Here is an 11328-nt window from a genome sequence, read left to right as displayed (position 1 = left end):
AAAACACTGTCATGGTTTAACCCCAGCCAGCAACTAAGCACCACACAGCCGCTCGCTCACTCCCTCCCCACCCCAGTGGGATGGGGGAGAGAATTGGAAGGGTGAAAGTCAGAAAACTCGTGGGTTGAGATAAGAACAGTTTAATAATTGAAGTAAAATGAAATAGAATAGTAGTAGTAGTAGTAGTAATAATAATAATATAATAGTAATACACTAATAATATACAAAGCAAGTGATAGACTATACAATTGCTCACCACCCGCCAACCGATGCCCAGCACGTCCCCAAGCAGCGATCACTGCCCCCCGGCCAACTCCCCCCAGTTTATATACTGAGCATGACGCCATACGGTATGGCATAGCCCTTTGGCCAGTCTGGGCCAGCTGTCCTGGCTGTGCCCCCTCCCAGCTTCTTGTGCACCGGGCAGAGCAGGGGAAGCTGAAAAGTCCTTGACCAGTGTGAGTGCCACTCTCCATCATATTTGGAAAGTCATGGCAGTCAGGCAAAGTCCCCAGTATCTGGAAAAAGGGAATCACCACACACATTTTTAAAAAGGGTAATAAGGAGGATCCTGGGAACTACCAACGAGTCAGCCTCACCTCCATGCCCATCATGGAACAGACCCTCCTGGAAGACATATAAAGGCATATGGATGACAGGAAGGTGATTAGAGACAGCCAACATGGCTTCACCAAGGGCAAATCGTGCCTGACTCATCTAGTGGCCTTCTACAATGGAATGACTGCATCAGTGGATGAGGGAAGAGCTATGGATGTCATCTACCTGGACTTCTGTAAGGCCTTTGACACTGTCCCCCACAACATCCTTGTCTCTAAATTGGAGAGATATGGATTTGATGGATGGACTGTTAGATGGATAAGGAATTGGCTGGATGATTGCATCCAAAGAGTTGCAGTAAATGGCTCTATGTCCAAGTGGAAACCAGTAACAAGTGGTGCCCCTCAGGGGTCCATACTGGGACCAATACTCTTTAATATCCTCATTAATGACATAGCGGGATTGAGTGTACTCTCAGCAAGTTTGCAGATGACACTAAGCCAAGTGGTGAGTTGATGAGCTAGAGGGAAGGGATGCCATCCAGAGGGACCTTGACAGGCTTGAGGAGTGGGCCCATGCGAACCTCATGAAGTTCAGCAAGGCCAAGTGCAAGGTCCTGCACCTGGGTCAGGGCAATCCCCCAGTATCAATACAGACTGGCTGCTGAATTGATTGAGAGCAGCCCTGCAGAGAAGGACTTGGGGGTACTGGTGGATGAAAAGCTGGGCATGAGCCAGCAATGTGCTCTCACAGCCCAGAAAGCCAACCGTATCCTGGGCTGCATCAAAAGCAGCGCGGCCAGCAGGTCGAGGGAGGTGATTCTCCCCCTCTACTCTGCTCTGGTGAGACCCCACCTGGAGTACTGCATCCAGCTCTGGGGTCTCCAGCACAAGACAAACATGGACCTGTTGGAGCGGGTCCAGAGGAGGGCCACAAAAATGATCAGAAGGCTGGAACACTTCTCCTATGGAGAAAGGCTGAGACAGTTGGGGTTGTTCAGCCTGGAGAAGAGAAGGCTCTGGGGGGACCTTATTGTGGCCTTTCAATGTATAAAGGGGGTTTATAAGAAAGATGGAGAGAGACTTTGTACCAGGGCCTGTAGTGATAGGACAAGGGGTAACGATTTTAAACTAAAAGAGGGTAGATTTAGATTAGATATAAGGAAGACATTTTTTGTATTATGAGGGTGGTGAGACACTGGAACAGGTTGCCCAGAGAGTTTGCAGATGTCCTGTTCTCGTTTTGGCTAGAAGAGAGTTAATTTTCTTCTTAGTAGCTGGTAGAGTTCTGTGTTTTGGGTTTAGTATGAGAATAATCTTGATTGATTGATAACACACTGATGCTTTAGTTGTTGCTAAGCAGTGCTTACACTGGTCAAGGACTTTTCAGCTTCCCCTGCTCTGCCAGGTTGTCGTGGTTTAACCCCAGCCAGCAACTAAGCACCACGCAGCCGCTCGCTCACTCCCCACCAGTGGGATGGGGGAGAGAATCAGAAGGGTAAAAGGGAGAAAACTCGTGGGTTGAGATAAGAACAGTTTAATAACTAAAGTAAAAATAAAAATAGAACAGTAGTAATAATAATAATAACAATAATAATAAGTAATAATAGTACAATAGTAATACAAAGCAAACGATACACTCTACAATTGCTCACCACCCTCCGACCGATGGCCAGCCCGTCTCCCAAGCAGCGATCGTTGCCCCCCCCCTCCCCGGCTAGCTCCCCCAGTTTATATATACTGAGCATGACGCCATATGGTATGGCATAGCCCTTGGGCCAGGCTGGGCCAGCTGTCCTGGCTGTGCTCCCTCCCAGCTGCTTGTGCACCAGGCAGAGCATGGGAAGCTGAAAAGTCCTTGACCGGTGTAAGCACTGCTTAGCAACAACTAAAACATCAGTGTGTTATCAACATTATTCTCATCCTAAATCCAAAACACAGCACTATGCCAGCTACTAAGAAGAAAATTAACTCTATCCCAGCTGAAACCAGGACAAAGGGTTATGCAATTTTTTCTTGGATAGGTGTCTGTCCTATGATAATTTTGTTAATTTCTTACAATCAAGCCATATGTATTGAAATGTTGTAAAATGAAAGGTGTTATCTTTATAAATTAAGGATTCTGGTTGTACCTGTGAAATAGGGCACTACCATGTAGAGCAGTAGCTTGAAAGAGTACCTACACTATATACTTAGTAATAGCTGTCGCAGAAATAACCAGAATACAATTTAGATTAGGTCAGAACAGAAACAGTTTATTGCTATAGGAGAGAACACAGAGCAGACAAGTGACAGTCTCCGCTGATATGAACTCTGTCCAAATGGGGCAGTTATGAAATGTATATAACCTTTAGGTTATACAACCTTTTCTTGACCAAAACTGTGTCAGATAAGCAGGATATGATAAATAACAGCAACAGAAATCCTTCAGATAAAAGGATGCCCTGACTAGAGGCTCCTTACAACAACTACTTTGTTGAGTAAATCATGCTGACTGGGAAGACCATTAGCTGCAAATGTTTCTTAACTAGTGAGGCCTGTAAATGCAATGTAAGGACTAACACTATCTTTATACACATAAAAAAGAATTAAACAGATATGCCCTCACCCAGGAAGGCAGTTGTCGTGGTTTAACCCCAGCCAGCAACTAAGCACCACGCAGCCGCTCGCTCACTCCCCCCCGGTGGGATGGGGAGAGAATCGGAAAGGTAAAAGGGAGGAAACTCGTGGGTTGAGATAAGAACAGTTTAATAATTGAAGTAAAATAAATTAGAACAGTTAAATAGGCAAAGCAAAAACCATGCATGCAAGCAAAGCAAGGAATTCATTCACTACTTCCCATGGGCAGGCAGGTGTTCAGCCATCCCCAGGAAAGCAGGGCTCCATCACACATAACAGTTACTTGGGAAGACAAACACCATCACACCCAACATGTCCAACATGTCCCCCATCCCATCCCATCCCATCCCATCCCATCCCCTTCCTTCCTTCTTCTTCTTCTTCTTCTTCTTCTTCTTCCCCCAGCTTATATACTGGGCATGACGCCATACGGTATGGCATAGCCCCTTGGCCAGTCTGGGCCAGCTGTCCTGGCTGTGCCCCCTCCCAGCTTCTTGTGCACCGGGCAGAGCAGGGGAAGCTGAAAAGTCCTTGACCAGTGTAAGCACTGCTTAGCACCTATTTAGAGACAGCTTAGCACTACTTAGCAAGAACCAAAGCATCAGTGTATCATCGACATTGTTCTCATCCTAAACCCAAATCACAGCCCCATACCGGCTACCAAGAAGAAAATTAACTCTATCCCAGCTGTAACCAGGACAGCAGTGTTGGTAAAACTGTTACTGCAGGGAAGCTAAAGGAGTTATTAGCCTCCACTTCCCATTGTTCTGTTACATTGTTGGCTGTTAGGGTACTCCTATTGGTTCTACAGCACCATTGTTTTCCTTGGCTTCTCCAAGGCAGGAAAGAAAGCACAATGTTGGCTAGCAGCAACCAAGAACATGCCTGTGCTTTGTATATCTGTCCTTCCATCATACAGCTTCATGCTGAGAGGCTGCTCCTCATCTGTGAGGCATGCCCCCCACCTGACCTGTTGAGAGCTGTAGGCCCTAATGTAAAGAAGGAGGAGAGAAAGAAGTGTCTCAGTCCCATTGAGGATTGCTCTTGTACTAGTCAGCTGCATAGCTCTTATGACCACATTTCAAGAGATGTGGGAATGTTGGAAAAAGGACCACAAAAGTGATCTGGGGCTAAAAAATAATCCTGAAAAATTACTGTTTTAGGGGTTCCATCTATTCAGTTTGTAGAAGAGCAGACTGAGCTGTGATTCCTTGCATAGGGGCACTGGCATGTGGAGAGGATGACGTGAGGCTGACTTTGCTGACAAAGGCATAAGGAAGAGGATGGTCATTTAAAACCTTCAAGTAATACATTGCTTCCAGTGAATTAGGGCCATTAAATACTATTTTATCAAGGGAAGTGCTTGTGCATGATAACCTTAATGTGAGGTTCACTCTTTAGCATACTTTGTAAGAAGTTTCTGAGCCTTTAGGGGTATGTTTGGGGCAGGGAATAGCAATCTGGGTGCTAGTCACTTCCAGCCTTCCATCTCCATTGAAGGCGAGATTTGCCTGCATTGTTTACGGTCACTTCTGCACTAAAGCAATTGAAACAGCAATAAAACTTCCTACTTCAAATGCTTCTCCAGGTGAGAGGCTATATTTTTTTCCTCCATGGTATGCAGCTTGGTATCTGGTGTGGGTTCCTCCCTGCTTTCTCTGTGGCTTTAGGTGAGCTAGAGCTAGAAATGGGCTAGTTAATGAGTTGAGCTGAGGTGCTGCAGACTTTCTCAGCAGCTGTAAGGGCTTAAGGCAGCCCTGCTGAGCTGTACACGCAAATCAGGTTAACGTGCATATAACTATATAGTTAACGTCCTTACAATTCACTGCAAGATGGATTATCTTGATTTGCACAGACATCTGTAGCCAATAGACTGGTGCAATTACATGGTTATGCAGTTTTTTACATTTTCTGTATTTTTAAGTTCAAACACGTTAAAACGTACTGTCTGTGATGTGATTTGGGTTAGTTTGTTAGGGGAGAGAAATAAAAAAAACTCGTCAGTGCTTGTAGGAAGCTTTCTACTGTAGCATGTTTTCCTGTATGGGCTGATAGTGACTAAAGCAAGCTGCATACGTACCCTTTCCTGAGCAACAGGATCCGATTTGATGCATTTGTTGCTCTTGCTGTTGGAGAGCGGCTAGGATCCTGCACCATCCTCTTCTATTGGGGGAAGGAATAGCTAGTTTCCTGCCTGCATCAGCTGCGCCTACCTGAAAAAACGAACTCATCCCGCACTCCTTTTCTCGGTGTGTTAGAGGCTGGAGAGAGAAAGCTGGTCACGTGGAGGGAGGCGGGGTAAGAGAGGAGTAGGCAGGAACAGGCTCTGCTGGTGATTGCCAGAGTAGGAGGAGAAAGAAGATGGTGGAGTTGGAGATAGTAGCAGTTGAAGGAAAGACTTGTTTTCTAGGCTTCCTGTCGTTATTTGTGCTGTCAGTTTCACTGGTGTCGTAATTGCTGTCCTGCGTGCTGAGGTAGTCCGCACGGAATCAAGTCAAGGTATAAGGTGGCTGCTCTTTTTAGGGCTGAACTAGATAGGGGGAGGATTGGACTAGGAATAAGATGTACGGGGGGGGGGGGGGGGGGGGGGGGAATCCCTGTCGGTTACAAGTGTATTTGCATGTTGTACTGATAGTTGCTAAGCTTTCCTGAGGAAGGATAGGGCTCGTTTGGAGTAACGGTAGGAGAGTCTGGATGGCTGCATGTAGGATCATGTGTATTGTGCTGGGGGTATATTATAATCTGTGATGTGTATAAACTGTGTAATGTTGTAGGAGTATACTTTCTGCTTCACAGGATTTCTTTTCAGTTAAGGATGCTGCAACTGAAAAAAAATGAGGCAATGGCAGCCATTAGCATCAGGAGTGCAGTGCTGGGGCAGGTACTTGGTGTGTGAATCATGCACCAATGAGAACATGGGAATGGACGACAGTAGGTTGTACGACTCTGAGTGTGTATGAGAGAAATCTGCATCTGCTTTTTAAGCTGCAGTGAAAGATATAAAGATATATTAATGCCTTAGGTCCAGCTGCAAATAGTGGCTTCAACAAATAACTATGTGCACTGGGTTATTTTAATAATATTGAGAGATGTATGGAATATTACTGTATAGAACTATTTATACTCTACCATAATTTTTTTTTTTTTATTCCTCCTCTGATTAAAAGGAGAAACGGAGGTCAAGAGGAAACTAATTGCTGAGCAAGCAGAACATGGTTGCAACAGGACAGGGAGTGAAGACGTGTCCTGACGGGGTCCTACTAGACTGCTGGCTTGTGGGAGGGGCTCAAGGGAGAGGAGACCTTCCCACCCCTATTTGTAAGCTTCCCTTCATCTTTGAGCTGGGAGAGGGAGCTAATCAGCTGTTAGTATCAAATACTAATTTTAGGAAAGGGAGACCTCTTGATTCTTCCTGGAGGAGCATCTGTATAGGTTCTGGTGCAATTAGGGTGTGGATTGCTTAAGTTATCTTACTGGTTGGTGCAGCCATAAATATTTTACCTTTTTTTCCTGGGAAGTTTAGTCTTAACAGAAGCCATTTACTGCAGCTTGTTTCACTATCATTACACGTAATGCTGCATTTGGAAAGAGACTGAGGGCTTGAGCCTGGGATGAAAGAAATTTTTTTTCTTTCCCTTTTTGTGGCCTTATTGGGCTGGAGAATTATAGTTTATCTTAGCATTCCCTATGGATCTAACTGTCATAGCCACTAAGAAACTAAAGTAGAAAGGCTGGAAGGCATAGATTTTTCCCAAACTCTACATATTATTAAGGGTGAGCTAATGTGGGTGTGGGGCAGATCAGACATGTAGCATTGATTCTTATCTTTGCATTGATTCTTATCTATGCATTACCTTATGTCAGGTGATAAGAATACATCTATATGGCAAGGATTTTGATTATTCTTTTTAAACATAGCTCACAGGCTCCCAACCAACTTGCTCCCTAAAGTATTCCAGTCACAATGGTTTAAATTCTACCACATTGCATTCAAAATCTGAACTGACTGTCCTTATCTCTGCAGCCTGTACTTGTCATACTTCCAGAAATGGATGTGTAATATATTTTTTTTACAAATGCTGAAAATAGCAAAGAATGTTTATTTTCTAGGTATTAAAACTGTGATATGCGACTAATAAAAAATGAGGTGCATGTTTATCTTTTGAGTCAAAAAAGGCCTCCAAAAAAGCCCACCAGTGTGAGTGCCCAGAAGTCTGCTTACCTATAATTTTTAATTGCAGTAATTTCTAATGGTGCATGCAGCTCTTCCGTCCAGCTAGTTCAAAACAGATTTTATATTTTTCCATTTGTTTCAGCTTTTTCTCCAATTCTTAATTTAAGGTAGGATATTATAGGATTTTCAATAATTAACTATGTAAGAATTCAAGATTGCATGCCTGTGTAGTTCAAATATTGTTCTTGTTAGTTCTATGGAACCGCAGTCTAAACAGAAGAAGAAACAGTTGTTTCTTCTGTTTAAAAGAAACAGTCATTTCTTTTAAAAACTATTCCTTACTACTTGCGAGTGACTGTCACCACTTCTAAGGACAGTAACTGAGTAATTCTGCTCTGTCAGCGTATTTCTGTATATTTACACTGAAAAGTTAAGCCTCCAGTAAGTATTAATGCAAGACTGTGGAGAAAACTGTACAAAAGCAGTAAATCCAGCATTCTAATACATTTTGAGAAGGATTTTATGTATGTCTAATGGGTGAAATGCAAAACGGTTTGTTTGGAAGAAGAAAAGCAGCCTATGTTCATGGGGAATGGGGCGGAGTATGTAATTTGGTTGTGGTGGGGTCGGGGGAGGTTTATGGCGGTTTGTTTTGTTTGTTTTTTGTTTTTCTGTTTTTTGGGGGGGGGGTTGTTGGTGTGTGTTTTGTTTTTGTTTTAAGAGGTTTATGAGCTTCGAGGCCAAACCGTTTTACCAAGTAATGGCTGACTGAGGCTAGCTGTATAATATGAATCCTAGAATTGATGGTCTAGGTTTATTGGACCTTTTTAGATGTAGTTCAGTGATATGCAGTGATAACTTAAAATACTAGTATTGTTTTTCTGACTATTCTGTCTTCTAACAGATACAAGGCCAGCCTTTTATAAGGCTATTATAGATGGTGTTCATAGATTGGCCTTTCGGTTAAAAAAAAATTAAAGAATGACAGGGAAAGTAGATTTAGTACAGCTAGTTATTAAGAAAAGATAGCTGTGGTATATTGGAGGGGAGAGATGTCCTGTTTAGAATTACTCTTTCAGTTTTATATTTACTTAAATACAGTATCCATAGGTCCTTTTGTTATAGAACAGAATATTTCAGTTGGAAGGGATCTAAAGTGATCATCTAGTCCAACTGCTGGACCAATCGGGGCTGACCAAAAGTTACAGCATGTTACTAAGGGCACTGTCCAAATGCCTCTTAAACACTGGCAGGCATGGGGCATCGACCACCTCTCTAGGAAGCCTGTTCCAGGGTTTGACCACCCTCTCGGTAAGGAAATGCTTCCTAATGTCCAGTCTGAACCTCCCCTGACGCAGCTTTGAACCATTCCCAGGCGTCCTGTCACTGGATACCAGGGAGAAGAGATCAGCACCTCCCTCTCCACTTCCCCTCCTCAGGAAGCTCTAGAGAGCAATGAGAGTGCCCCCCAGCCTCCTTTTCTCCAAACTAGCCAAACCCAGTGTCCTCAGCCGCTGCTCATAGGACATGCCTTCCAGCCCTGTCACCAGCTTTGTTGCCCTCCTCTGGACACAATCAAGGACCTTCACATCCTTTTTAAATTGTGGGGCCCAGAACTGCACACAGTACTCAAGGTGAGGCCGCACCAACGCTGAATACAGAGGGATCATCACCTCTTTTGACCGGCTCGTTATGCTGTGTTTGATGCACCCCAGAACGCAGTTTGCCCTCCTGGCTGCCAGGGCACACTGCTGAATCCTATTGAGCCTGCTGTCGACCAGCAGCCCCAGATCCCTTTCTGCAGGGCTGCTCTCCAGCCACTCCTCTCCCAGTCTATACTTGTGCCTGGCATTACTCCATCCTAGGTGCAGAATCTGGGATTCAGACTTGTTAAATTTCATCCCATTGATGATTGCCCAATTCTCCAATCTATCTAGATCCCTCTGCAAGGCCTCTTGTCCCTTGAGAGAGTCAACAGCACCTCCCAGTTTGGTATCGTCAGCAAACTTGATGTTATCTCCAAATGTGTAGTTAGAAGTTTGTAATTCCTTATATCTTTGGCAAGAATGGGAGCACTCTGCATTTTCTTGTTTTGTAGCTGTCCTACTGTATATTTAGATAATAGGAAGTAATGCTTTGGAGGAGATTCTGTGACACTGAATGTGATGGAGTAGTGATGCCAGAGGTGAAAATTCTGGTGTAGTCAATTGTGCCCTTCCTCACTCTTCCAGGATTGATAAAGTGGTATGGATTTTCTGAGGTAAATATGGAAGTCTTGTTTGCTGTGTGTGCATATTAAAAATCCATAATGCTTTTAATGAAGAGAAATCTTGCTGCTAATTTCTAGGCTAAGCTTTGTGAGAATCTAACCATGGAACAGCTATTAAAAGCATGATTTATCTGAATGGATTTTAATGGAACAAGGGGTTGAATTTTTCTTTGTTAGTTTAAACCATAGACTTACAATATTTATTATTCTTAAATTAAGAAAAATCAAGCTACAAAAGCCTGCAACATGAGAATTATGTTTGCTTATGGAATGTTCTTAACCTTCTGTTATTACGAGTAGCACTTAGTATTAGAGTGGAGGTGAAAGGCATGAGTGCGGTGGGGAAATAGAATCTCTTGCTTTTCTCTATTTTTGCTTTTCTCTATTTTTGCTTTTTAACATATAGCCATTTGTAGTGCTTTAGTTGGTTTTAGGTTGTGGGGACCAAAAATATCAGATAGTAGAAGTAATATGTATTCATTGCCATGTTGCTGCATAAATGTGAGGGCAGGATTAGAACCTAAAACAAATTCTTACCTTTTAAAAAATGGTTTCTAGATGAAGTTTTTGGATTCCTTCAGGCTGACAAAATCAAAACAGAAGCTAAAACTTTCATCTTTGTGCCTAGGTATTGCAGGCCATTTTTTCCTTTGTACATGAATAGCTCTATTGACTGTAATTATTATTGATTCTCACTGCATATGAGAATTGCAACACCCCCACCCCCAGTGTCCCTGATAGTTTAATGTATGTTGCCAGTAGGCAGTGCAGCATAATTGAGGCATAACTTCCTACAAGATTATATCAGCATAGATATGTCAAACTCATGATGTTATAGTACCACACTTTAAATGTGGTTTTCTTATTGTAGTAGAAGCTGAAAATTTCTACTTGATATGAGATCTAGCAAGTTATTCTCTGATCATTTATCTCTAATGTAGGGGGGCCTGCTACTACTACCACCATTAATAAAGTAGAATCCTGCCCTTGCTGCTTAAGGAGCTGGGTTACTTTAAACTAGTTCATTTTACTATCATTATAGGGTCATGTCCTACAAGGTATGTTCTAGTGCTTTCTCATTGGAGGAATTTTCCATGGTCTAAGTCTGTATAAGCAAGCACTGCTGATAGTCAGTGGGGTTACTGGCTTCCTTTCTGAAGTATGCAAAAGAAATGCGATAGAAGTATTTAAAACAATGAATAGTCTAGATGAGATAGACCAGGAACTTCGCTTTCTGCTATCTTGTAGTGAAAGGAGATGACATTCTGTGAAATTAAGATAATTTAAAAAAGCAAATATTTTAGACCTGTGACTTCCATGGCTCTGGCTGCTCTCTCCCCATGCTGTCATGTGTTCTTGAATCATCTGTCTGTTCTTCAAAAGCTTGCTCATAAGTCAGTGATTAAGTAACATTTGGATTCAGCTTTGCTTCTTTTTTTTTTTCTTTTTTTTTTTTTTCTTTTTTTAAAATGAGCACTTACATAAAACCTATTCTCTGTAGATAGAAAACCATCTTATCCCACAGAGTAGAAAGAGAGTTAGAGTGGGAGACTTCCAAACAAAATCTGTGGGGAAAGGTCATGGCAGATGAGTAGTGTACCCCTGAGGTTTTGGGTGAATCCTTTTAAGTGATAATTTGTCTTCTCAACTAGTTATGCTATTAAAAACCTCTGTGACACTCTCTTTAAGCACTGAGAGTATCCCTTCTG

At 42.8% G+C, this 11328-nt stretch overlaps 1 protein-coding gene across 1 annotated transcript in view; it reads left to right on the top strand.

Annotated features, from left to right (window-relative positions):
- Nucleotides 1-5563: 5563 nt before the first annotated feature.
- LOC309601580 (amyloid-beta A4 precursor protein-binding family A member 1-like) overlaps nt 5564-11328 on the top strand; it is a gene marked incomplete at its 3' end in the record, with an annotated part of 61291 nt that continues 55526 nt past the window's right edge. Inside the window, exon 1 of the mRNA XM_082334677.1 lies at nt 5564-5675. The remainder of the gene's footprint in view (nt 5676-11328) is intronic.

This window comes from Platalea leucorodia (genome assembly GCF_965183815.1).
Source record: "Platalea leucorodia genome assembly, chromosome: W".
NCBI lineage: Eukaryota > Metazoa > Chordata > Aves > Pelecaniformes > Threskiornithidae > Platalea > Platalea leucorodia.
The sequence above is the reverse complement of the archived record's forward strand: the minus strand, read 5'-3'. Positions and strand labels throughout refer to the sequence as shown.